Source organism: Oryx dammah, unplaced genomic scaffold (genome assembly GCF_014754425.2).
Source record: "Oryx dammah isolate SB20612 unplaced genomic scaffold, SCBI_Odam_1.1 HiC_scaffold_11, whole genome shotgun sequence".
Lineage (NCBI taxonomy): Eukaryota > Metazoa > Chordata > Mammalia > Artiodactyla > Bovidae > Oryx > Oryx dammah.
Window position 1 is genome coordinate 35,871,353 of NW_024070195.1, and position 23,974 is coordinate 35,895,326.

The 23,974-nt window shown below is 45.8% G+C and overlaps 1 non-coding gene across 1 annotated transcript; it reads left to right on the forward strand.

Annotated features, from left to right (window-relative positions):
* The first annotated feature begins 19,898 nt into the window (after positions 1-19,898).
* Positions 19,899-19,971, forward strand: TRNAG-CCC. The gene has a single exon. It is a non-coding gene; the product is annotated as a tRNA-Gly (tRNA).
* The last annotated feature ends 4,003 nt before the right edge of the window (positions 19,972-23,974 follow it).

Genomic DNA, 23,974 nt, shown 5'->3' on the forward strand with positions numbered 1-23,974 from the left:
TTCAATGTGTCATAATTCATTACAAATATTAAAGCTCAAATTGTCCCAAATTTGGCCAGTGGGAGCCCCTTCAGATTGGTTCTTGTGTTCCTGTGACACGTCTTAAATTAGAATTTAAGCACTTCCTTGATTTTTAGTATAACCTGATACCCTGGGCTCACCTTGTACTTTCTCTGCTGCAGAATTGAATTAGTCATTTCTCCAAGGGGCCCTGCCTGGTTCCTTTTAATGGAGAATGGTATTTAATAACCAAAATCTGGTGACTTGGTATGCTCATTATTGTTGGAGTATTGTTGTTTCTAGCCGTTTTCAGTGGACAGAGCTAAGAAATGCTCTTTTCAAATAAAACAAATCTTGAATTCACTTTGATATTTCCAGTCAAATCCAACACCACAGGCTCTTACTCCCCTCCCCACATTCCATATTGATGCTTCCTTTCTCTCACAGTGAAAGCCGCTTCTAAGCAATGTCAATATATTTGCTAATTTTCTCGATCCTAAAATACAAGCAAGTCATTTTAGAATTACACAGCTGAAATACTACTAACAGCAGACCTATCCAATCAGCTCTGAGGCTTTTGTGTAGTTCTTTTTCTTTAGATTATATCCACTAAATATGTATAGTCAGGAAATAGTGTCCAAAATGATTTTTTTCCCTATATGTCTTAATACAGAGCTAGCTGTTGATTTAATTTTAATTTTTGAAACAAGTAAAATGTCTAAATGATTGTAAAATAAAAAATACATTAAAAGGTATAAATGTGGCTGTCTCATCCTTACCACTTCCACTGCATTTCTACCCACTTCCTGAAACTAACTATTTTCATTAGATTCTCATTTACTCTTCCTGGCATCATTGTTGTTTTAAAATAGCATTGATCCAGCTGAAGAGGAAAAAGGGGCTTTAGCTAAAGAAGGAGGTGAATCTCTTAGCGTTTGTGTGTGCTCAGTTGCTTAGTCATGACTCTGCAACCCCATGGACTGCAGCCTACCAGGCTCCTCTGTCCACTGACTCTTCCAGGCAAGAATACTGGCCATTCCTTACTCTAGTCCAGGGGACCTACCTGACCCAGGGATCAAACTCACCAACCCAGGGATTGAACTCTAGTCTCCTGTATCTCTTACATTTGCAGGTGAATTCTTTACCACTGAGCCAGCTGGGAAGCCCCCAGTCTCTTAAGGTGTAGGTTTAAAGGAGAACAGTACGAAAATGGAAGGAAAAATACTTCCCTGGTGGTCCAGTGATTAAGGTTCTGCACTTCCATCGGAGGGAGCACAGGTTCGATCCTTGGTTGGGGAGCTAAGTTTCCACATGTTGCAACTAAGACTTGGTGGGGCAAAAAAAAGGAAAGAAAAATAGTAGCAGGAGACAGGGGGACATATAAGGTAGAAGCGGGGAACCAGGGGGTCACTGGGGCTAGAGCCTCTCAAGCATTCAGAGGACCTAAAGCAATTGCCTGGGGGCCAGACTTGCAGGAAAGAGCGTTTCCTGGGGACAGGTCACGTGGGCCCCCTCTCAAAGTGACAGAAGAGGGTGATTTCATGAGCTCTGCCCTCAGGAAAAAAAGCAAGGAAGATTGAAAGTATGGGCCAAGGAAGATGACTGATAACTTTTTAGTCAGGCTCTTAAGGAGGGAGATGACAAAGAATAAAGAAGGAGCAACAGCTGCCAGCAAAACAAGCAGCAAGCTGGGTCCCCAAACAGTTGGAATGGGATTCAGACGTGGCCATGGAGGTTAGGTTTGTGCAAAAGGGCCCTGAATGAATGACACAAGCTAAGCTGAGTTCACCAGTGTGTCCTCATCTGTAAGAACCAAGGTAGGAAGTCTGATGCCTTGAATGAGCTAAGAGTTATGAACTCTAGGGAAGAATCCTATTTATCTTTGTGGAGCATGCAAAGATTAAGGGCAGGCATTGCTTAGAGAAAATGATTTAATGTTCAGGGCTGAAGACAAAGTGAGAGCATTGCTGCTCAATTACTGTTTTACCTCCTCCTTCTCCAGAGGGGAAAGTGGTCTTCCACTGGAGAGAGTTGGGAAAAGCATTGCAAAGAGGTGATTGAAGTCAAGGGCAGGTGAAGAGGCAGGAAAGCCAGGCACAGCAGCTGTAATGAACTCGGGGCTCTGAGCTTGGTGAATTATGTCCTGTCGTCCTGGAGGGACCTGACAAGCGATTTCAGAGCCGCTGTCATTCATCTTTGATAAATTATAGAGAAGGAGATTTGTACTCAAAGACAAGAGATGGACATATGCGCTCTTGACATTCAAAAAGTGGAAAAGAGGATTCTGGAAGTCACAGCGCATGGGCTGGGATGTTCTCACCCCAGGGTTATGAGAAGATGTGTGTGTCTTCAAGAGAGTTCGTTTTGAGTCCCAGCTCTGGTCCTGGACCAGGGCAGGGCTGGGGCAGATGTTTGGAGGTTATGCCCTCACTTTCAGAACCAGGATGGAGGAATTCCCTGGTGGTCCAGTAGTTAGAACTCCATGCTTTCACTGCTGAGGGTGCAGGTACAATCCTTGGTTGGGGAACTAAGATCCGGCAAACTATACAGCAAAACTGGAAAGAGAGCGAGCGAGCAGAACCAGGACTGTCTGGATAGGGTCAAACCAGGGGAAGGTGGACACTTCAGGGTTTTCTCATTCCTCCTTTACCACTGTTGACCTCCGGCAGCCATGTTTGTCTGTCTCAGTCTGGGCTCCCCAGAAGCAGACCCTGAGATGAGGGTTTGTGTAAAAGTGTTAGCAAAGGGTTAGGAAGTATCCCCAGGAAAAAAATCAGTGAGGGCACGAGGAAGTGGATGGGGAAACAAAGGGAGTCTAGCGCAAGTCCCAAGGTCGCTGTGTACCGTGTAGGTCTCACCTTGGAACTGTCTTTATCGGGGAGGAGGTAGCAGGATGTCTACTTCTCGTACACTCACTCGGTGATTAAGAGATGCCCCAGGAGGGTGTGAATTCCCAGGCATGAGAGAGTCTGAGATCAGCCCCTGGCAGAGGCTCAGACGCTGGTGGACTCAGGGGGCTGTACCCTAGGAGCACTGCCTGACCCCGCAGCCCCGGCCAGGGAGGTCGAGCCTGGGCAAAGCATCCCATCCAAGGTCAGCCAATCAGGTTCCCCTCCTGGGAACCTGGAGCAGAAGTGCAGGGTGGAGCCTGGGCTCTGGACAGCAGCCACACTCCAGGATTTGAGCTCCAGGTACATTTGTTGGGTTGTCTGATAGCTTGGTGCCTGTTGAATACTGTTCTAAGGCTTGTCGGAGTTCCCATGGCCAGAGAATGGGGGTTTTTAGTTCCCTTTGTAGCTGGGGCCAGACATGTGACTTGGGCTGCACCAGTCAGGAGAAGCTACCTGAGACATCCACTCAGTAGCAAATGCAAAGCCCTGGACTGGGTATTGTTTCACTGATGCTGCTGGCAGCCTAGTCTTCTGGCTTTGGGGATATGATATCAAATACCTAAGGCAGAGGTGGCAACAAGCACAGTTGCATGAGAGTTGAGTTCTTAGCATCCAGTGCCCATCTATTTCCTTATTTTTTTTAAAAAATTATTTAATTAATTTATTTGGCTGCGTGGGGTCTTAGTTGCTGCACACAGGATTTTCAGTTGAGGTATGTGGCATCTAGTTTCCTGACCAGGGATCAAACCCAGGCCTGCTACATTGGGAGCACCAAGTCTTAGCCACTGGACCACGCTGGAATCCCCTCATCTACTTCCTTTTGTTGGAAGGCATTACAAGTGACAGTGTGGGCAGAGGTTCTTTGGAGTCCAGAGAGGCATTTGATTAAGTCTCTTGGCCATTCCAATACACAGGTATCTCAGGAATGTGATGGACTAACAGTTGGTTCAACCACATCAAAGGAAAAAAGTGACTACTATGTGGATAGTGACTGGAAAGAGGTCTCTAGTGGCATTCCACAGGGGTCTGCATTGGCTCTGTCCACTCAACATTGTTATCAATGACTTGGATGAAAACAAAGAAAGTGTGCTTGATGCTGTGGAAAATACAAAGCTGAGGAGTGGAGGATGCATCAGGTCACAGAATCAGATTTCAAGAAGATCTTGATATCTGGAAAAACTGTGATGAAAATCAAACTTACTGGAATACATAGCAGTTCTACCTTGAGTTAAGAAAATAATGTCAGTGGGTGGAGAAAACACTTTGGAAGAAGAGTGAAGAAGTATTCCTCTTTCTGTATTTGTACTTCACTTCCTCCACAAAGGATTTTAAGGGGCTTATTAAAAAACATGACGTGGAAAAGAGTTGAAACACAGCTGATAGAATTGTGGCAGAATTAAAAGTAGAAAAATACTAACAGCACAGTTAAGATGAAGTCCCAGACATACAGATCACCCAGTTCTGTAGATCTTGCAAGAGCTGCCCTGAGCTCCCTTGTGGCTGAAGTAAAGAGGGAAACTTGACCTAATTTGAGTTTGCTTTTTTAGTATGCATAAAAGACAAACCACTTATCCAGTAGAAGCACTGCCTTTCTTTAGAGTGAGACCTGAAAGAAAGTTCTCCTTTGGAGGCTTATGAAAAGAACATCTTATGAGGCAGGAGATGAAGTCCTCAAAATGAAATATCAAAGCAAATTCAGTGAAAACAATTCTACTTGGGGTCCGAAAAACATCTAAGCACCGACTCTAAATTGGGGTAGAACGTGGCTGGTCTCTAGGACTCAACGTTTCTAAAACGTTTCCTCCTTATTGCTCTCATCAGTACACAATTCCACCCTATTTCAGTTCATTAGACTCCCTTGGACAGCAAAGAGATCGAACCAGTCAATCCTAAAGGAAATCAGTCCTGAATATTCATTGGAAGGACTGATGCTAAAGCTGAAGTGCCAATACTTTGGCCACCTGGTTTGAAGAGCCAACTCATTGGGAAAGACCCTGACGCTGGAAAAGATTGAGGGCAGGAGGAGAAGGGAGCGACAGAGGATGAGATGGTTGGAAGGTTTCACTGACTCAGTGGACATGAGTTTGAGCAAACTCCAGGAGATAGTGAAGGACAGGGAAGCCTGCTGTGCTGTGGTACACGGGGTCGAAAAGAGAACACAACTGAAGGACAACAAGACAAACTAATAGTATTTACTGGCTAGAGTTGACCTTCTGAGAATCATAAAACTTTGAAATATCTGGTTTTTTGCTCTTCCCCTCTAAGAGCCAATTTTCACCCCCTTGGGGTGCCCTACTGTTCCTGAGAATGCCTGCTTTAATGGGACTGGAGGATGTCATGTCCTACGGCAGTTCTTCTCAACAATAATTGCTCAAGGAGAACATTTCTCTATTTGGTGAACTTCCCCTCCTGGTGTTACTGTTGTTTTAACCAATTTGACTCACTGTGGACTCACAGTCAGGAAATGGCTTTATTTCTTTATTTTTTCCTCCATCTCCCATTTTCGAGCTTTCCGTTGCAGCTTCCTTCCTCTTTCCTTGATGTCTCAGGCAGAAGTTACAGTTTGGGGGCACTTTCAGCTCTAATGTACCATAGTCACGTTCAACCCTTTGCGACCCCATGGACTGCAGCCCTCCAGGCTCCTCTGTCCATGGAGTTTCCCAGGCATAAACACTGGAGTGGGTTGTCATTTCCTTCTGCAGGGGATCTTCCCAATCCAGGGATCGAACCTGCATCTCTTGAGTCTCCTTCATTGGCAGGCAGATTCTTTAATCCTTATTTTGGCTGTTTCATCTCTTTCGGGCATTGACGGGTCCAACCCAGGCTACATGAAAATTTTGATCTCATACCCAACTCAAGGCTTTTCCTCTCCCTACCCCTCAGGTCATTCCTGAGCTGGAGACCTGCCTTGGGGAGGAGGAATAACCTACTTTTACCACCCCCCACCTTCTGGGCTTCCCCTTTGGGTGGAGGACTTATCATACTCCTTCAGAGTCCACGTGGCCCAGGTGTCACTACAGCTGATCAGTGGGGAGCTGCCCCATGTCCTTTCTGCATCTCTGCCATCACAGGCCATCACTTTATATTAATAGTTCTCTGGGAAAGCAGCAGCTGCCAGCCTCCCTGTTCTAGGGCCTGGAGGGCAAGGACGAGCAGGCTCCCCAAGTCCTGTCCTGTGGGAACACCGGGTCAGTCTACTGGTTTCTGTGGCTCAGCCAGCTGGGTGTTGGACTCACTCTCTGCTTTGAAGGCCTCCCACCTTCTGAACTGATCTCGGATCCCCTTGCCTGCCCTGAAGCCTGGCAGAAGCCCCTCCCTGGGGAGGGGTGGGATGGGGAAACATCCCAGCCTTTCTCACTACTCAGCTTATGACTCCCTACTCTTAGAAATGCCCCTAGTTCAGGGGACTGCACTCCTCGTCTTTCTCGTGGGGTGCAGGAAGTGGGAGTGGCAAGACTGTGTGACGCAGCTTTGAATAAATCCTGCAGGTATGCCCAGATCACTTCCTCTTTAGAATGTGGGAGCACTTTTGCTTCCTGTCTGCCACTTTAGGGGTGTTAACAGAAGTTCTGAGTTGCTCAAAAAGTCCCATTCAAAACTCCATGAAGTGTTCAAGCTTTCTCTTTGGCCAGGACCCCTTCCCAGGACTTGTCTGCCAAGACACATCCAACCGGTGGCTCAGTACAGCTCCCTAAAGTGACCACAGGAACCATATGAAGAGCTGTGGCTGTGCTTGCTCCCTGCCTTTCCATGGTTTCCCAGGAAGTATATCTTGTCACTCCCTCTCTGCTGCTATTAAGGTTAATTTCTTACCTGGGTTTCCCTGTGGGAAGCAAAAGTTTGTTATAAACAAAATAGAAGAATTCAGAGCTTTTCCTCTCTGGTGCTCTCTAAGGGGCATGTATGTTGGATCAGCCTGGTTTCTGTGACCTCACCTGCAGATTGGGGTAATGGGTGAGAAAGATGGGAAGAATGTTTATCTAGTAACACGTGGAAGAGAATGGCAGAAAGGAGCTGGGAAAATAGATGCTGGGGGTTTGAGACATAGGCTGGAGTTTGGGGGAAAGACAAGAGAGAGCTTGGGGCAAAGAGCAGCTCTGATGCGTGGGATGTTGTGGGCTTTGGAAGGGTGAAGAAGCTTTGAGGAGAAAATCCAAGTTTCTTCAATAAAACCTTGTGTTATTTCCTTTTAAAAAAACTTTTCACTTTGTATAGGAGTATGCTGCTGCTGCTGCTGCTGCTAAGTCACTTCAGTCGTGTCCGACTCTGTGCGACCCCATAGATGGCAGCCCACCAGGCTCTGCTGTCCCTGGGATTCTCCAGGCAAGAACACTGGAGTGGGTTGCCATTTTGTTTTCCAATGCATGAAAATGAAAAGTGAAAGTGAAGTTGCTCAGTTGTGTCCGACTCTTAGCAACCACATGGACTGCAGCCCACCAGGCTCCTCTGTCCATGGGATTTTTCCAGGCAGGAGTACTGGAGTGGGGTGCCATCACCTTCTCCAGTATAGGAGTATAGACAATTAATAATGTTGTGATGCTTTCAGGTGGACGGCAAAGGGAGTCAGTCATACATACACATGTATCCATTCTCCCCACAAGCTCCCCTCCCATCCAGGCTGCCACAAAACACTGAACAGAGTTCCCTGTGCTATACAGTAAAATGTTATGTTATTTCCTATGACTTTGGGAGCCGGACTTTTTTTTTTTTTTTAATAAAAAACCTGTGGAGTTCTAAAGGTTGACAAACAAGAAGGTGTAATTTTGTTTAGTTTTGGGTTAAACCAGAACTGGCGAGCCTGCACCCATATGCATTTAGGAGACATGAAGATATGTTCTTCCCACTCGGCTCCACACACTGTTTTGGGGCTCTGTGGTTTCTGAGCTACACTAAGCAGCAGGGCCTCACAGCCTTCAGCCCTGATTTCCCAGAACATAGAATTAGCTGGGCACCACGTGTGAATTCTAAGTGGGCCATTGGGAATGTAATGACTATTTTTTTTTTTTGGCCACACTGTGAAGCTTGTGGGGTCTTAGTTCCCTGACCAGGGATTGAACCTGCTGAAGATGTGGAGTCTTAACCACTGGACCTTTGGGAATTCCCAATGACTTTCCCCTCCTGGTGGACTGTGGCCAGGTAGGAGAGAAAGTCTGGGTGAGGATGATTCTGCCACATTTTAGTCCCAGGGGTGGCCCCTTAGTCAGATAGGCTAGGTGTTGCTGGAATCACAGCACAGATAACCACAAATCTCTGTGGCTTATGACAGGGCCTTATTTTTCACCTGGGCTACATGTCCATTGCCATCCAGTTGCAGCTGTGTGCCATGCATTCTCCTCTTGGGGACCACTGCTGTTGGATAAGGCACTTTCTAGAGCATTAATGGTCATCATGATAGCAGGGGAAAGGAAAGCCGGAAAGCCTGTGCTAGCTCTTTAAACTTAGCCAGAAGTGACATGTGGGACTTACGCTCACATTTCATGGGCTACAAGTCACACGGTCACGTCTGTGAACAGGCGGGTTTTCCCAGTGGCTCAGCAGTAAAGAATGAGCCTGCCAGTGTAGAATACGTGGATTTGATCTCCCAGCTGAGATGATCCCCTGGAGGAGGAAATGGTAACCCACTCCGGTATTCTTGCCTGGATAATCCCATGGACAGGGGAGCCTGGTGGCTATAGTCCATGGGGTTGCAAAGAATCGGACGTTACTTAGCAACTAGCGGAGGTGTATGTTTCTCCCACAGGGAAGGACACAATATTTGGGATAATAATACAGTCTCTCATGGGTGGCTACCAATTCTGCCTGAAACAGCAGTTGCCTGCCGTTTGAAATCTGGCAAAAAAGATTGTCAGAAAAGATCTGAAGGAGGCTGCCATGTGGAGAATTGTATTTTCTCCCCTAAAGATTATTTCATGCTTGTTGGATCCATCATAGTTTGAAATCCTTTTGCTGCTCAACAAGTATTGATGAGTAGAAACTGTATGGTCATATAGCTATTAGCCACATCACTCCAGAACTCCCTGACATACACCTACTGGCTGGCTTAGTTTTCTCTTAATTCATGTTTCTCTGATCCCCTACCTTTTTTTGCCCACTTCATTTCTTCTCTGAGCTCCAAAACCCAGGTAACTGTGACTCCTCTGTGGTCATCTAAGATTTTCAAGCTCCTCTCTCAAAAGGCTGGTAATTTCCACTAATAGGATTTTTCTACTCTTTGTCCAGCCAAACAGTGGGGTCTTCGGAAGTCTTTCTGCCTGAGAAGCTGAATTTCTGCCATAGCTAGATTCACTGAGAGAGGTTAGCATGCTATTTTCTCTTCACCATTACCAAGACATTTTAATATTTTATTAAATCATTTGGCTAGAAAAGCAATGACTAAAAAAACCATAGATAGAACAACACTTTAAGGAAAGAAATCCCTGGGACCCATTGGGTATTTCTTTCTTTGAGCCAGTCCCAGCTAATGGTTGTCCACCCAGCTTGGATCCCCGAGGGTGTGTCCTACTCCTGGGGGGCCAGCACCCTGTGTTGTGGCTCTGGGACCCCTTACTGGTGGTGATCAGAAACCTTTCCTGGAGGAAGGTTTTTATTTTCTTGCAGGGATGTTTCTGGACCACAGCCACAGGCATCCGGTTCACCCACCTGGCAGGCAGAGCTCATGAAAAAGGCAGCCTTATTCATGTTTTTTTTTTCCTGCCTCCTTATCAACTGGGACAGTTTGTTTTTCCCTCTGACTCAAGGATTCAGAATTTCAGGGCCAGAAAGGGGCTCCCCTGCTGTTTCCTTGAAGTGACAAAACACAAAGAGCATAGCTACCGACAGTGCATCGTTACATTTCAGCGTGAAGAATATTTATAATTGTCTTTTCCAATCAGACATTTTCCCAGCCGGTGTATTTACCTTATTTTTGATTTTGAGGTGGCCTATTTCCTATTCTGTTTTGTTTTGTCTTACTGGCCTCAGCTACGTCTTTTGTGAGCTGGTAATTTGCTCTCTGGTCTCTTAGCAACCAGGAACTTTTCCAGTTTGCTGCTGAATCAGACCTTGGAGTGGCAAACTTTATAAGAGAACCTGCTGAAGGACAGTATCTCTCCCAGAGCCAACAATTTTAAACCAATGTTTGAACAAGAAAATTAGCTGGGGTTTCAGGGCATGTACGTTCATAAAGGCAACAACTGGCAAAACGCATGTCTGGCTCTCTGGAATGGCTGGCTCTCCCCTGGTCCCAGTCCCAGCTGACCGAGTTCTCTTCGTCCTCTGCTCCAGCACAAGGCTTTCCCCCTTCTTTGCTCCAGGGTTGATGTGAAGCAGATGGAGTCTCCCTGGAGAGGAAAGGACTGCACCCTCCCTGGAGGAGGACGAGGCAGAGGTCCGGAGCGTGACTGATCACGTGGTCCTTGCCAGTTTCACTCCACACACCTTTGATTTCCTGCCCATATGTGTGAGGCACTGGCTGGGGAAATGTGCAGAACACAGCCGTGCCCTGTAGAGCTCACAGTCTAGAGAAGAGACATTAATAAATCATTTACTGTTCAGTGTGTTTGGTCCGACATACACATAGACAAGGACTCCTGGAGGACAGACGAGAACCTGGCCTGGCGAGTGGGGTGAAAGCCTGTGTGAGTGCTTGTGTTAGAGGCAGGATTGGTCACTTGGGGCAGGAGCCCCAAGCTCCATCGTTAGCCAGTGTGAGAGTTGAGCAGCTCTTGGCATTCTCTATGGCTATGTAAAAAACCCACTCCAAAGCTTAGGGATAGCGGACAGCACCGTTTTATCATGCTCTTGGACTCCATGGGTCAGGAATCAGAAAAGGGCAGGGGGAGGTTCTTCTTTGCTCCGTGGGGTCTGGAGTCTTGGAAGAGGACTTAAATGGTGAGAGCACCTTCAACTGGAGGGGCTAGGACACTTCAAATCTAGTTTCTTCATGCATACATCTGGCATTTGGGATGGGCTGGCTAGTGTCTCCACATGGCCTCTTGGGCATGGAGTTGTCAGGATTGCTGAACTGGAGGCTCAGGGATCAAAGAGCAAGTGAGAGATCTCTGAGGGCAAGGCAGAAGCTGCATGGCCATTTTAATCCTCACTTTGGAAGTCACGTAGCATTACTTCCATACACCGCAGGCATCAGGATGAAGAGTGAGAACATACACCCCACTCAATGGAAAGAGGGCAAAATCTTTGCAGTCATGCTGAAATCACCATCCAAGGAGCCAGGAGTCCTGACTTTTTGTCTGACTCTTCTCATGTGCTGTGTGACCTTGGGTTAGCTGCTTCTCCTCTCTGGGCTCCGGCTTCTTCATCTGTACACAGGACGAGGTTCCTAGGTTAATCTAAAGTCCCCTTTCCTGAAAAGCAGCAGCATAGACAGTGTCCTTATTACCTACTGACTCCGAGTGAACTGAATTTCAACTATAGGGATGGATCTCCAATCGAATCATGTGGATCATTGGGTAGAAATGATTGTGAGAATTTTCACCCTGCTGGAAACTTGAGGAAACTTGGTCTAACTCTCTTGTTTTACAGATGAGGAAACTGAGGTTTAGAGAGGCTAAAGGTCCAGGAGCAATGTAATGATGGACATTAAGGAATAGAACCTGGGCCCCTGAACCAATCATCTTGTGTGTTATCCACCTCCCTTATTATAATATTTGGAATTAAGTACGAAATTTCATTCAAACATGCACCTTCTGGAAGACATCACTTACATAAACTGAAGGATAACTGCAAGTATCCGTCTGGAAATTTTCCATTATGTCCAACCTAAGTAGTTGTTAATTGGGCTTGAGGGTTTGTCTAGCGAATCTGTGCTCACTGGTTGGCCCTTCTGGGGGTCTTGGCTCAGGCCTGGAGCAGAATGACAGTGAATTTTGGAGGCAGGTTGAGAAGAGGTGAGTTTGCTTCTGGTTTGGATCCTAATTTTTTTTTTTCACTGCAGCCATATTCAGAAATGGTTTCTGTGCATATATAATGAGGTGTCTGAGTTAAATAATAAATGACAAGAGAGGCCACGGGAGGTGGGGAAGCAAAAGCAAGGGAGAGGGAGTCTGATTTCAGCTTAAATTGGAAAGGACATTGAGCTGCTGAGAGAGGAGATGGGAGGGCAGAAGGGCCCATGGTAACAGGAACAAAAAAAGAACTGGCAAAAAGATCCATGTGGCTGTTTGCAGCCCAGGAAGGCTGAGTAGCAGGGACAAAATTCAGCGTGGAAATATGACAGGACATTGGGCATTTAAAAGTAGAGGGAGGTTGGAGTCATATTTAGTGTTGGGGAATAAAGTAAAAAAAAAGAAATAGAGAGAGAGTGGGTCATGAAGCATTGAATCTTCGTGATAAATGGGCTTTTCCAGAGCTGGCTCCATCACAAACATGGCTTTAAATAGAGTCAACCGGGCAGGACTGATTTTGTCACATCATTTGGACATTGACCTGGAATAAAGCTCATCTGTGCTTGGCTACCTGTCAGGATTCTGGGAGGATGGAGGAGAGGAAACACTGAGGAAGCCACTTGGGCTTTTGGAAAGAGGCTGGCTTCCCTACCGTATCCACCCCATTCTCAGCACGTAAGAAGCCCTTCCACTTCCTCTCTATCCCATCGCCCCCTGTTCTCGCCACAGTTCATGTGGCTCTGACCTGTCTCCATGCCCAGCCCCTCTCATCTATGCCACCGTGTCTGAACCCAGAACAACCTTTCATCACAATTTTCAACCAGCGCATTCATATCTGGACTCCTTCTTATTATCCTCTCTCATTTTGCTTACAAATCACTTTATTTGGTGCTTATCCCTATGACAGTCTAAGGCTTTATAGGATCAAACTCTGACGACATTCGGCCCTAGGGGTCTAGGAATTTGACATCCCTAAAGGGAGCATTTCAGCCTCTTCTTTTCATGAATACACAGAAAATGATATTTGTACTGCCCATTAGGGTTGAGAACTCCAGCCTGATCCAGGCCCCGCCTAAACACCTCAGGTCTGAGGTATCCAGGCCAAGTTGAAATCCATTGTCAGAACTCAGTTTTGGAGGCTCTGCAAAGGACTACAGGATTTTGCACCCTCCCAATTAAACACGTTTTTCCCGATAGAGTTGTGTGGTGCCGGTTTGCCCTTTGGCTGACTCAACGCACGACATTCACTCCAGTGACAGGAAAACCTCATTCTTCTTCTGGCATCTAAGGGAGCAGCAGAACAGAACAGCTAGGTGATGGTGCAGTTCACAGCAGGCCCAGCTCATTTGCTTTAGTCCGGAAACAGCAGCCATGGTGTTCAAACACATTTGGGGGGAAAACCGTCAGGCTAGTTACAGAGCAAGTAACAGGGCTCAGGTCTGAAAGGGAGACTAAAGGGAATCCCATGTGGTCCTCGCTTCTAGTAGCAGGGATCAGACAAGCATGGGAGAAGGGTAACAGAAGGCTGGAAAGATGAGAACTGGAAGAGAGGTTCACAGCCCTTGGGGGCTGGGCAGAGATGAAGGGTGTGTCCATCTGGGAGAGACTCCTACAGAGCCCCTGCCCGCGGGAGGGACAGGATTTCCCCAGGAGAAGAGTGGGCTGGAAGAGTACATTTCAAGCCCAGCAAGGAGTGTGAGCAAAAGGACAGAGGGGCAAAAACAAAAAATAGGGTGGAGAAAACCACAGAGGCCAGGGAACATGAAGTGTGTGTAGACTGCCCAGGGAAAGTACAGGGAAGGAAGTCAGAGGCAGCTTGTATAGGGTGAACAGAGGGGTGAGATTAAGAAGCAGTGGGGGAACTTCCCCGGGTGGTCTGCAGGGGTCCCAGGTTTGATCTCTGGTCAAGGAAGTTCCGCCTGCCCTGGGGTACAGACAAAAAAGGAAAAAGAAGAAAAAAAAAAAAAAAAAAGAGAGAGAGAGAGAGAGAGAACCACTTGTCTGAACTCTCTTTCTGGACCCAGGGAAGCATTGGTATCTTTACAATGCTCTTGAGACTGCTGACCCAAATGATAAAGTTCAAACTCCTGTGTGTGGCATGCAGACCTCTCCGTGCAAAGCTCCTGCTTATCTCTGCCGCCTTGTCTCTCTCCACTTGCTCCCGGAGCTTGAGCTGTCTCCTCCTCGGCCATTCCCTGGACATTCCATGCAGCTTCATGCTTCTGAGACTTCACACCTGCTCTTCCTCTGCTCAGGAAACCCCTTCTGCTTGTTGGCTACGTGGATGTCTTTATTCTAGGCTCACTCAGCCTAAGCATCAGTCATCTCCATCTGGACGGTTTGCTTCGCCTTCCAAGGAGGCGTGACCGCTTTCTCTTGGGCGCCCCCACCTGGTCCTGTTCCGCCATTACAGTCCTCATCACCAACTGGGACTTTGGTCACTTGGAGACTTTGGGCAGGTGGTTTCACTCCTGTGGGTCACTGCCTTATCTGTAATAGGGATAATGACCCCCACTGCATGAGTTTACTATGAGGATTGAATGAAATGACTTGGGTCCGGGGTAGAGCATGGGTAGAGCATGCTACACACGTGATTGTTATTATCTGGCTCCCTACCTCTTTGACCAGCACCACCCACTGGAAATAAAACAGAAGCCACAGATATGAGCCACATAGGCAATTTTTAATTTCATTGTAGCCACGTTAAACAGATAAGAAGTGAAGTTAATTTCAGTAGTATGTTCTATTTAAGTCAATATACTCAGAATGTCATTATATTTAATCAATATAAGCGTGATTAATGAGCTATTTAAACTTTTTTTCATGTAAGTCTTTGAAACCCACCCTTATTTTACAGTAATAGTACATCTTATTTCAGACCAACCACACACATTTCAAGGGCTCACTAGCTATATGTGGCCAGTAGCTACTGTCCTGGACAGACAGCTCTAGATTCAAGAGAGTCTGTGGACTTCTGGAGAATACGCACAGTGTCTGATTTCTCTCTGCATCACTCAGTTCTTGGCACAGACTAGTGGTTAATAAATGTTTATGAAATACTATTGAGCTTAGTCAGGTCATCGGGCAGGTTGCTAAGGACAGTAAGTTGATGAACAGTCACAAGCAGTAACGACAGGTTAGGGAAAGCAGGCAGTGACCAAGAGTGTGCTGCCTTGTGTGGGCAAAGCTGGGGTGAAGGACCGTGAGCAAGTCTGCATCTCTGCAGCAACTCTGGGATTAAAAGCCTAGAACGGGAAAATTCAGGTTTTGGTCTTGACACTAAAGCCACTATTTGTGTTCTCTTCAAATCAGGGGTGACCAACTTTACCCAGTGATAGAATAGCTGGTCTTTTAGAGGGGCAGGATCTTGGGACCACTGTCACTCCAGAAACCTCCCTGATCACACTGAATTCCAATGAATGGTTATGGAAGTATATTTGTATTTGAGTTCTGCTTCCATCATCCATGAGCTGTGTGACTCTGGACAACTTACTTAACCTCTCTGAGTTTCAGCTTCCGCCATCTGTGAAATACAGAGGATAACAGTAGCATCTATCTCATAAGGTTACCTTGAGGAGATCAGGCACTGAGGCCATGTGTATCAGAGATCACGTGCCTCTGGCCTGGCTCCCAATTATCCCCACCTCTTGGTGTTTGCTCCTGTGTATCCCCTCCTTTTGAGTGTGTGTGGACCTAGTGATGTGATTCTAATCAGTAGAACATGGGCGCCATTTCCATGATTAGATATGACAGACTATGACTTCTTCCTTGCTGGTACTCTCTCCTGCCCTCTTTCTTACTTGCTCTGATGAAACAAGCTTCCATGTTATGAGATACTCTATGGGGAGGTCCACATGGTAAGGAACTGTGGAGGCCTCCCACTTGAGACTCCAGGAGGAGTAGGGTCCAACAGCTAAAGAACAACTAAGTCTTGACAACTACCACGTGAGTGAGATTGGAAGTGAGTCCACCCAGTCAAGCCTTGAGATGAGACTGTGGGCTTATGAGAGCTAGTTACTACTACTACTACTACTAAGTCGCTTCAGTCGTGTCTGACTCTGTGCGACCCCATAGACGGCAGCCCACCAGGCTCCCCTGTCCCTGGGATTCTCCAGGCAAGAACACTGGAGTGGGGTGTCATTTCCTTCTCCAATGCATGAAAGTGAAAAGTGAAAGTGAAGTCACTCAGTCGTGTTCGACTCTTAGCGACCCCGTGGACTGCAGCCCACCAGGCTCCTCTGCCCATGGGATTTTCCAGGCAAGAGTACTGGAGTGGGGTGCCATTACCTTCTCTGATGAGAGCTAGTGGACCCAGCTAAATTGCGCTTGGACCAACAGAAGCTGTGAGACAATATGTGTGTTGCTAAGTCCTGGGGTAATTTGTTTCTCAGAAATGAGTAGCTAGTACATGCATGCAACAACGCGACACAGCCTCTAGAATTTAGAAGATGTTCAGTAAATTTAAATAATACTCTTAGCAGTGGTATTGGAAAATTCTGCCATTGATAAGGGGGTCTTATCCTATACTTAGAAAGCTAGGCAACCTATCAAAGGCCTTCATGAGCAGCCAGGATTAAAGCGGACTTGCTTGAGTGAAGTCATATATTTATGCGTATTTTAATTGGGATATAGTTGCTTTACAATGTTGTGTTACTTTCTGCAGTACAATGAAGTGACTCAGCCATATGTTTGCATACATCCCCTCCCCCTTGGACCTCCCTCCCACCCCCCTCTGTCCTACCCATCTAGGTCATCACAGAGCACCGAGCTGAACTTCCTGAGCTTTAGGGCAGCTTCCCACTAGCTATCTGTTTTACACATGGTGGTTTAGTTACTACGTCGTGTCTGACTCTTGTGACTCCATGGACTGGAGGCTCCTCTGTTCATGGGATTTCTCAGGCAAGCATACTGGGGTGGGTTGCCATTCCTTGCTCCAGGGGATCTTCCTGACCCAGGGACTGAACTCAGGTCTCCTGCACTGCAGGCAGATTCTTTACCAGCTAAGCCTCCAGGGAAGCCCATTTTCCACATGGGAGTGTATGTATGTCAATCTCAATCTCCCAGTTCATCCCACACCCCTGTCTTCCCGCCCCATGATCACCTATCCGTTCTCTACATCTGGGTCTCTATTTCTGCTTTGCAAACAGGTTCATCTGTACCATTTTTCTAAGATTCCACATATATACATTAATACACAATATTTGTTTTTCTCTTTCTGACTTACTTCACTCTGTATGGCAGACTCCAGGTCCATCCATATCTCTACTAATAACCCAACTTGGTTTGTTTTTAATTTCAATTACAATTTATTCCTTTGCACTGGAATCAACATTTGCCTATTCACTCCAGGCATAGTTTCAATCCCATCCCATGACACTCTTCTTCCAACCAGTCCTGGTATATTCACACTGTGAGGACACAAACAGGATCTTTTCCTGGGATGGGGCGTCACGGCCGACTTGGGAGCCAAAAGCAGCGACGTGCCTGAGAATAAGATATAATCAATCTAAAGGTCAGAGTAGTGTTTCTGTTTTTAATTCCTGTTTTCAGAACTTGATTGTTCTCAGAGAAAAGCTAGTACGATGAGTCCATGCATAATAGAGTTTAGCATCTCTGATGGGGAAACCTAATCAATTGTGAAATACTATCGATCACAACATGCCTGGTCTGGGAAACAAACATGTTAGCTAAAGGGGGGTAGTCTGTGCATCGTTTCGAGGAAGGGGACCCTAAGGAACAGTGATTTGTCAGTGTTTTTCCAGCACTGTTCAGAACAAGGGGGCCCTTCTGGCTGACAGAAACATCCGCTCTGCTTGACAGGCGGGCCCGAGAGACACCGGGAGCATCAGGCAATCATAACTCACCGACATGAGCCATTAAGATCATCCTGCTCCTCTCTGGCATGAAGTCTTTGCTTACTAGGCAGGCTGCTGATGAAAATAATTCATTTCTCTTGTACCTTGGCCTCCCACCCATGGACGTGAGATTCTGGTTTTCTCAGAAGTCATGCTTTTCTCTGGAACTAATGAACTGATGATATTCTGACATATTCATCAGTCTATTGAGGGTTTGCACAGCCTGGGTCAATCTCTGACATCTGGCCTCTAGTTATTGTTGTTCAGCTGATGTTGAAGCTGAAGCTCCAATACTTTGGCCACCTGATGCAAAGAACTGACTCATTGGAAAAGACCCTGATGCTGGGAAAGATTGAGGGCAGGAGGAGAAGGGGACGACAGAAGATGAGATGGTTGGATGGCATCATCAACTTGATGGACATGGGTTTGCATGGACTCTGGGAGTTGGTGATGGACAGGGAGGCCTGGCGTGCTGCGGTTCATGGGGTCGCAAAGAGTCGGACATGACTGAGTGACTGAACTGAACTGAACTGAGCTCAGTCATGTCTGCCTCTTTGCAACCCCATGGACTGCAGCATACCAGGCTTCCCTGTCCTTCACCATCTCCTGGAGCTTGCTCAAACTCATGTCCATTGAGTCAGTGATGCTATCCAACCAAGATGAGACATACTCTGTCATCCCCTTCTCTTCCTGCTTTTAATCTTTCCTAGCAACAGGGTCGTTTCTAATGAGTTGGCTCTTCACACCAGGTGGCCAAAGTGTTGGAGCTTCAACTTCAGCAACAGTCTTTCCAATGAAGATTCAGGATTGATTTCTTTAGGATTGATTGGTTTGATCTCCTTGCAGTTCATGGGACTCTCAAAAATCTTCTCCAACACTGCAGCTCAAAAGCATCAATTCTTCAGCACTCAGCCTCCTTTATGGTCCAACTCTCACATCCATACATGACTCCTGGAAAAACCACAGGTTTGACTAGATGGACCTTTGTTGGGAAAGTAATATCTCTGCTTTTTAATATGCTGTCTAGGTTGTTCATAGCTTTTCTTTCAAGGAACAAGCATCTTTTTATTTCATGGCTGTAGTCACCATCTGCAGTGATTTTGGAGCCCAAGAAAATAAACTCTGTCACTGTTTTCATTGTTTTCCCATCTATTTGCCATGAAGTGATGGGACCAGATGCCATGAACTTTGTTTTTTGAATATTGAGTTTTAAGCCAGCTTTTTTACTCTCCTTTTCACTTTCATCAAGAGGCTCTTCAGTTTCTCTTCGCTTTCTTCCATAAGGGTGGTGTCATCTGCATATCTGAGGTTATTGATATGCCTCCTGGCAATCTTGATTCCAGCTTGTGCTTCATCCAGCCTGACATTTCACATAATGTACTCTGCATATAAGTTAAATAAACAGGGTGACAATATACAGCCTCGATGTACTCCTTTCCTGATTTAGAATCAGTCTGTTGTTCCATGTCCGGTTCTAACTGTTGCATCTTGACCTGAGTGCAGGGTTCACAGGAGGCAGGTAAGGTGGTCTGGTATTCCCATCTCTTGAAGAATTTTCCAGTTTGTTGTGATCCACACAATCGAAGGCTTTAGTGTAGTCAATAAAGCAGAAGTAGATGTTTTTCTGGAATTCTCTTGCTTTTTCAATAATCGAACGGATGTTGGCAATTTGATCTCTGGTTCCTCTGCCTTTTCTAAATCCAGTGTGAACATCTGGAAGTTCTCGGTTCATGTACTGTTTAGGCTTAGCTTGCCACCTCATGCGAAGAGTTGACTCATTGGAAAAGACTCTGATGCTGGGAGGGATTGAGGGCAGGAGGAGAAGGGGACAACAGAGGATGGGATGGCTGGATGGCATCACTGACTCGATGGATGTGAGTCTGAATGAACTCTGGGAGTTGGTGATGGACAGGGAGGCCTGGCATGCTGCGATTCATGGGGTCGCAAAGAGTCGAACACGACTCAGTGACTGAACTGAACTGAACTGGAGAATTTTAAGCTCTAGGTCACTGACCAAATAGAGCTGCTGACTTTCAAGTTCAGTCCAGTCCAGTCGCTCAGTTGTGTTCGACTCTTTGCAACCCCATGGTCAGCAGCATGCCAAGCTTCCCTGTCCATCACCAAATCCCGGAGCTTAGCAAATACCTGGGACCCAGGGACCTCCTGTCTTTCCTCCATCTTCCATCCCTCCTTTCTTTTTATTCTTCTGCTTTCTCCTGCCCCTACCCACCTTCACCAAGGATAACCTTGAATTGCAGTGGCTTGGGATGTCCCTGGTGGTCCAGTGGCTAGGACTCTGTGCTCCCAATGCAGGGGACCCAAGTTCAATCCCTGGTCAGGGAACTAGATCCCCCATGCCACAACTAAGAGCTTGCATGCCAGAACGAAGATCAAAGATACTGCATGCCACAACTAAGACCCGTTGCAGCCAAATAAATAAATATTTTTGTTACAAGAATTGCAGTGGCCATAGAGGGGCACTTCTAACCTAGATAAGCTTATCCATTTATGAGATGTTGATAGCTCAGTTAGTAAAGAATCCTCCTGCAATGCAGGTGACCTTGGTTTGGTTCCTGGGTCAGGAAGATCCACTGGAGAAGGGACAGGCTACCCACTCCAATTTTCTTGGGCTTCCCTTGTGGCTCAGCTGGTAAAGAATATGCCTGTAATGCGGGTTCAATCCCTGGGTTGGGAAGATCCCCTGGAGAAGGGAAAGGCTACCCACTCTAGTATTCCGGCCTGGAGAATTCCATGGACTATATAGTCCATGGGGTCAAAAACAGTTGAACATGACCAAGCGACCTTCACTTCACTTCACTGCTAGAAAAAAACAGGGCTCTGATTTTCCCCCAAACAATGGGATGCATTTTTTAGTGGTACGCAAAAACTTCTAAGAAACCAAATGAATCAAAACAAAAAAATGCCTCTTGAAAGATTCTTTGCAAAAGCTTACTGGCAAATCTAAAAAGACATGTGCATTGACTAACTTCACTCTGACTGCTCTTTCCCTTTACCTTCCCCTAAATATTCAGAACGATATTATCCCCTTAACTCAATTGTCTTTCATACTGAAGATGAGCCAGAGGTTAAACAAATGCTTTTTAAAGTGAAGTCTTTCAATGAGAGTGGAAAATCAGATGTAAGCATCTTTTCTTCATGGTCAAAGGCTGAACTTAGGTCCATCATCAAAGATTTTTCAAACCCTAAAGAGAATCCTCAAAGATTTTATGAGGAATTTAGAATTCTAATTGGAGTTTATGATCTGGGACTCCTGGATCTCTCCCAATGTATTCATGTGGAATTAAGATCTGGTGATGCCTGAAAATGGAGGGCTGAAGCCAAATGGGAAGGTCCCAGGAGTGACATTAAAGACCCACATAATAACCACTCCACCAAGGACAACCCAAAATTCACTAGAAAGATAACCCAACACCTACTTGACTGACTGGTCTATCATTCAATCTTGCAAACAAAAAAAGAATGAACCAGTCTTAGACTGTGACAGGAAACCTTTTATTGTGTGAAATATTCTAAGCTTTTTTTATTAAATGCAGGCACAGCAAATGCCCTGATGTCCTTGTTCATGAGTGGGCTCCTGTCCAAAATACACTGCTGCTGCTGCTGCTGCTAAGTCGCTTCAGTCGTGTCCGACTGTGCGACCCCATAGACGGCCTCCTACCAGGCTCCCCCGTCCCTGGGATTCTCCAGGCAAGAACACTGGAGTGGGTCGCCATGTCCTTCTCCAATGCATGAACGTGAAAAGTGAAAGGGAAGTCGCTCAGTCATGTCCGACTGTCAGCGACCCCATGGACTGCAGCCCACCAGGCTCCTCCGTCCATGGGATTTTCCAGGCAAGAGTACTGGAGTGGGGTGCCAAAATATACTAGGGAGCCTTATAAAGAGATGCGAGCTGGACTGGGAAGCCATCCTTCTTTCTGAACGAATAATCCTAGCTGAGCTTGTCGAAAAACTCTGGAGCAAGGTAAATTTCAAAAAGCTGATAAACATAAATGATCCTGCAGTTATAACAGCTGCAAGGGCTGAGAGACCTTCGCGTACACTTTTCAAGCCAGGACCTAGAGGTCTTCCATTCAGAAAACCTGTAGCCCTAGATGTCTGCCTTCACTGTGAACAACGAGAGCCCTGGGAAAGGGAATTTCCCCCACTGAACTCACCCTTTAATAGACCTCCACCTACTAATCCAGACTGGTTTTCCCTGGGGGGAAGTCTTAAAAATTTTTATTACTGAATTAAAAGTAACATTGATTGGACTCTGAGGGATCCTCCTCATGATATCTCTAAAATAGCAAAGGGAAACTAAGATTGAAAAAAAAAATGGGGAATCCTATACAATATTGTGAATATTGGAGCCACTTTATCTATGTTAAACCCCATTTTCATAAAATGGCAGAGCTCTCAGAGTTCGGAGAATGGGGGTCTTCTGTAGTGGGAGTTTCTAGTGAAATTTGTTGTACTCATGGCTAAACCGTCAGGACGACACAAGAGCCATTTTTGGGAAAACCATACTTTCCCTCTGTGTGGTCCTGCACCAGTAAACCTGTGAGGATGAGATTTGCTTTCTAAATTGAGGAGTCATATAAAATTTAGCTCAGAGGGAAAATGGCCGTAGAATTTCCTGACCTTCCTGAACCTGAGCTGCTCTGCTCTCTGCAAGCAGGAATTGATGGAATTGAGGCTCTAATGCATGAAGGCTCAATCTTTCCAATGTTCCTGAATGCCTGTGGATTTCTTCCTCAACAGATATAGGCAGAATTAAGAGCACTGAGTGCATAAGAATTCAAATAGATCATTTCAAACCCTAGCCTAAATGGCCTCAGCATCCACTAAAAGCAGAAGCTGCACTAGAATTTACCAATTCAGCTATCCAGAGGCTACCAAGTGCAGAAGACTTAACTAAACAAGGACTTAAAATTCCATGCACTCATCCCTGTAACACTCTGATCTCACCCATGATCAAACCAAATGGGTAAGGTTGTCAATTTGTTCATGATCTAAGGGCAATTAAGAATTCTTCTCAATATTGTACAGTTATAATCTTTGATAATTAAAACAAGAAAAAAAAAACAAGGGAAAAAACCTAATAAATGGAGCAATGTTAAATAAAATATAAAAAAGTTATACCCAGAATATTAGAAATTATAATTGTAACTAATATATTTGCAAATTATGTTATATTAGCCTGGTCATTGTTGGGAAATAAAAGTCATAACAGACCTAAAAAAAAAAAAGAGAGAAAATTGTGATACTGGGACTTTCCCAGCATTGCTGTTAAGACTGCTTTTCCACTGCAGAGGGCAGAAGTTCGATCCTTGATTGGGGAACAAAGATTCTACATACCCTGTGGTGCGGCCAAAAAATAAAAGTAAAAAGAAAAAGAAAATTGTGATACTAAGTCTGCTGCTGCTGCTGCTGCTAAGTCACTTCAGTCGTGTCCGACTCTGTGCCACCCCATAGACGGCAGCCCACCAGGCTCCCCCGTCCCTGGGATTCTCCAGGCAAGAACACTGGAGTGGGGTGCCATTTCCTTGTAGGTCCATATCCCAACACTTGGTGATCGGATGCATCTACAGACTCAAAACAACTCACAGCAGTGGATCTTTGCTTTCTATAGCATTCCAGTTGACAAGGAGAATCAGTATTTATTTGCTTTCACTTGGAAAATCCAACAATATACCTGGACTCCAATGTCACAAGGGTTCACTGAAGCCCCATCCTATTTCCACAGATTTTTTTTACATCAAGACTTGGGAAACTTATAGTTCCCTAAGGACTCTATATTCATTCAATATGTAGGTGACTTACTTCTATGTTCCCCTACAGGGCAGGACTCAGAAGTAGATGTGATTTATCTATTATAACTATTAGACTTGTAAAGGCCATAAGGCATCCAAGGAAACACTCTGATTTTCAAAAAAGATGGTCCACCTCCTAGGACATGATTTGACTGAAGGAGGCATTTCTGTCTCACCTGAACGAAGGAAGACAATCCAAAAATTACCCCTATCTATAGCTAGATAACAATTAAGGAGTTACCTTGGAGTTGCAGGATGTTGTAGATCCTGAGTTCCAAAATTTTCTCTGATTGTTACTCCCCAGAATAAACTTACAAAGAACTCAATTCCAGAGCCCTTACCATGGGAAGATAATCCTGAGCAAGCCTTCAGCCAAATAAAATGAGCCTTGCAGCAAACTCTAGCCTTAAAGCTCCCTCGGGCTTCCCAGGTGGCTCAGTTGGTAAAAGAATCTGCCTGCAGGAGAGCTGCAGGAGACACGGGTTCGATCCCTGGGTCGGGAAGATTCCCCCCGAGAAGGAAATGACAATCCA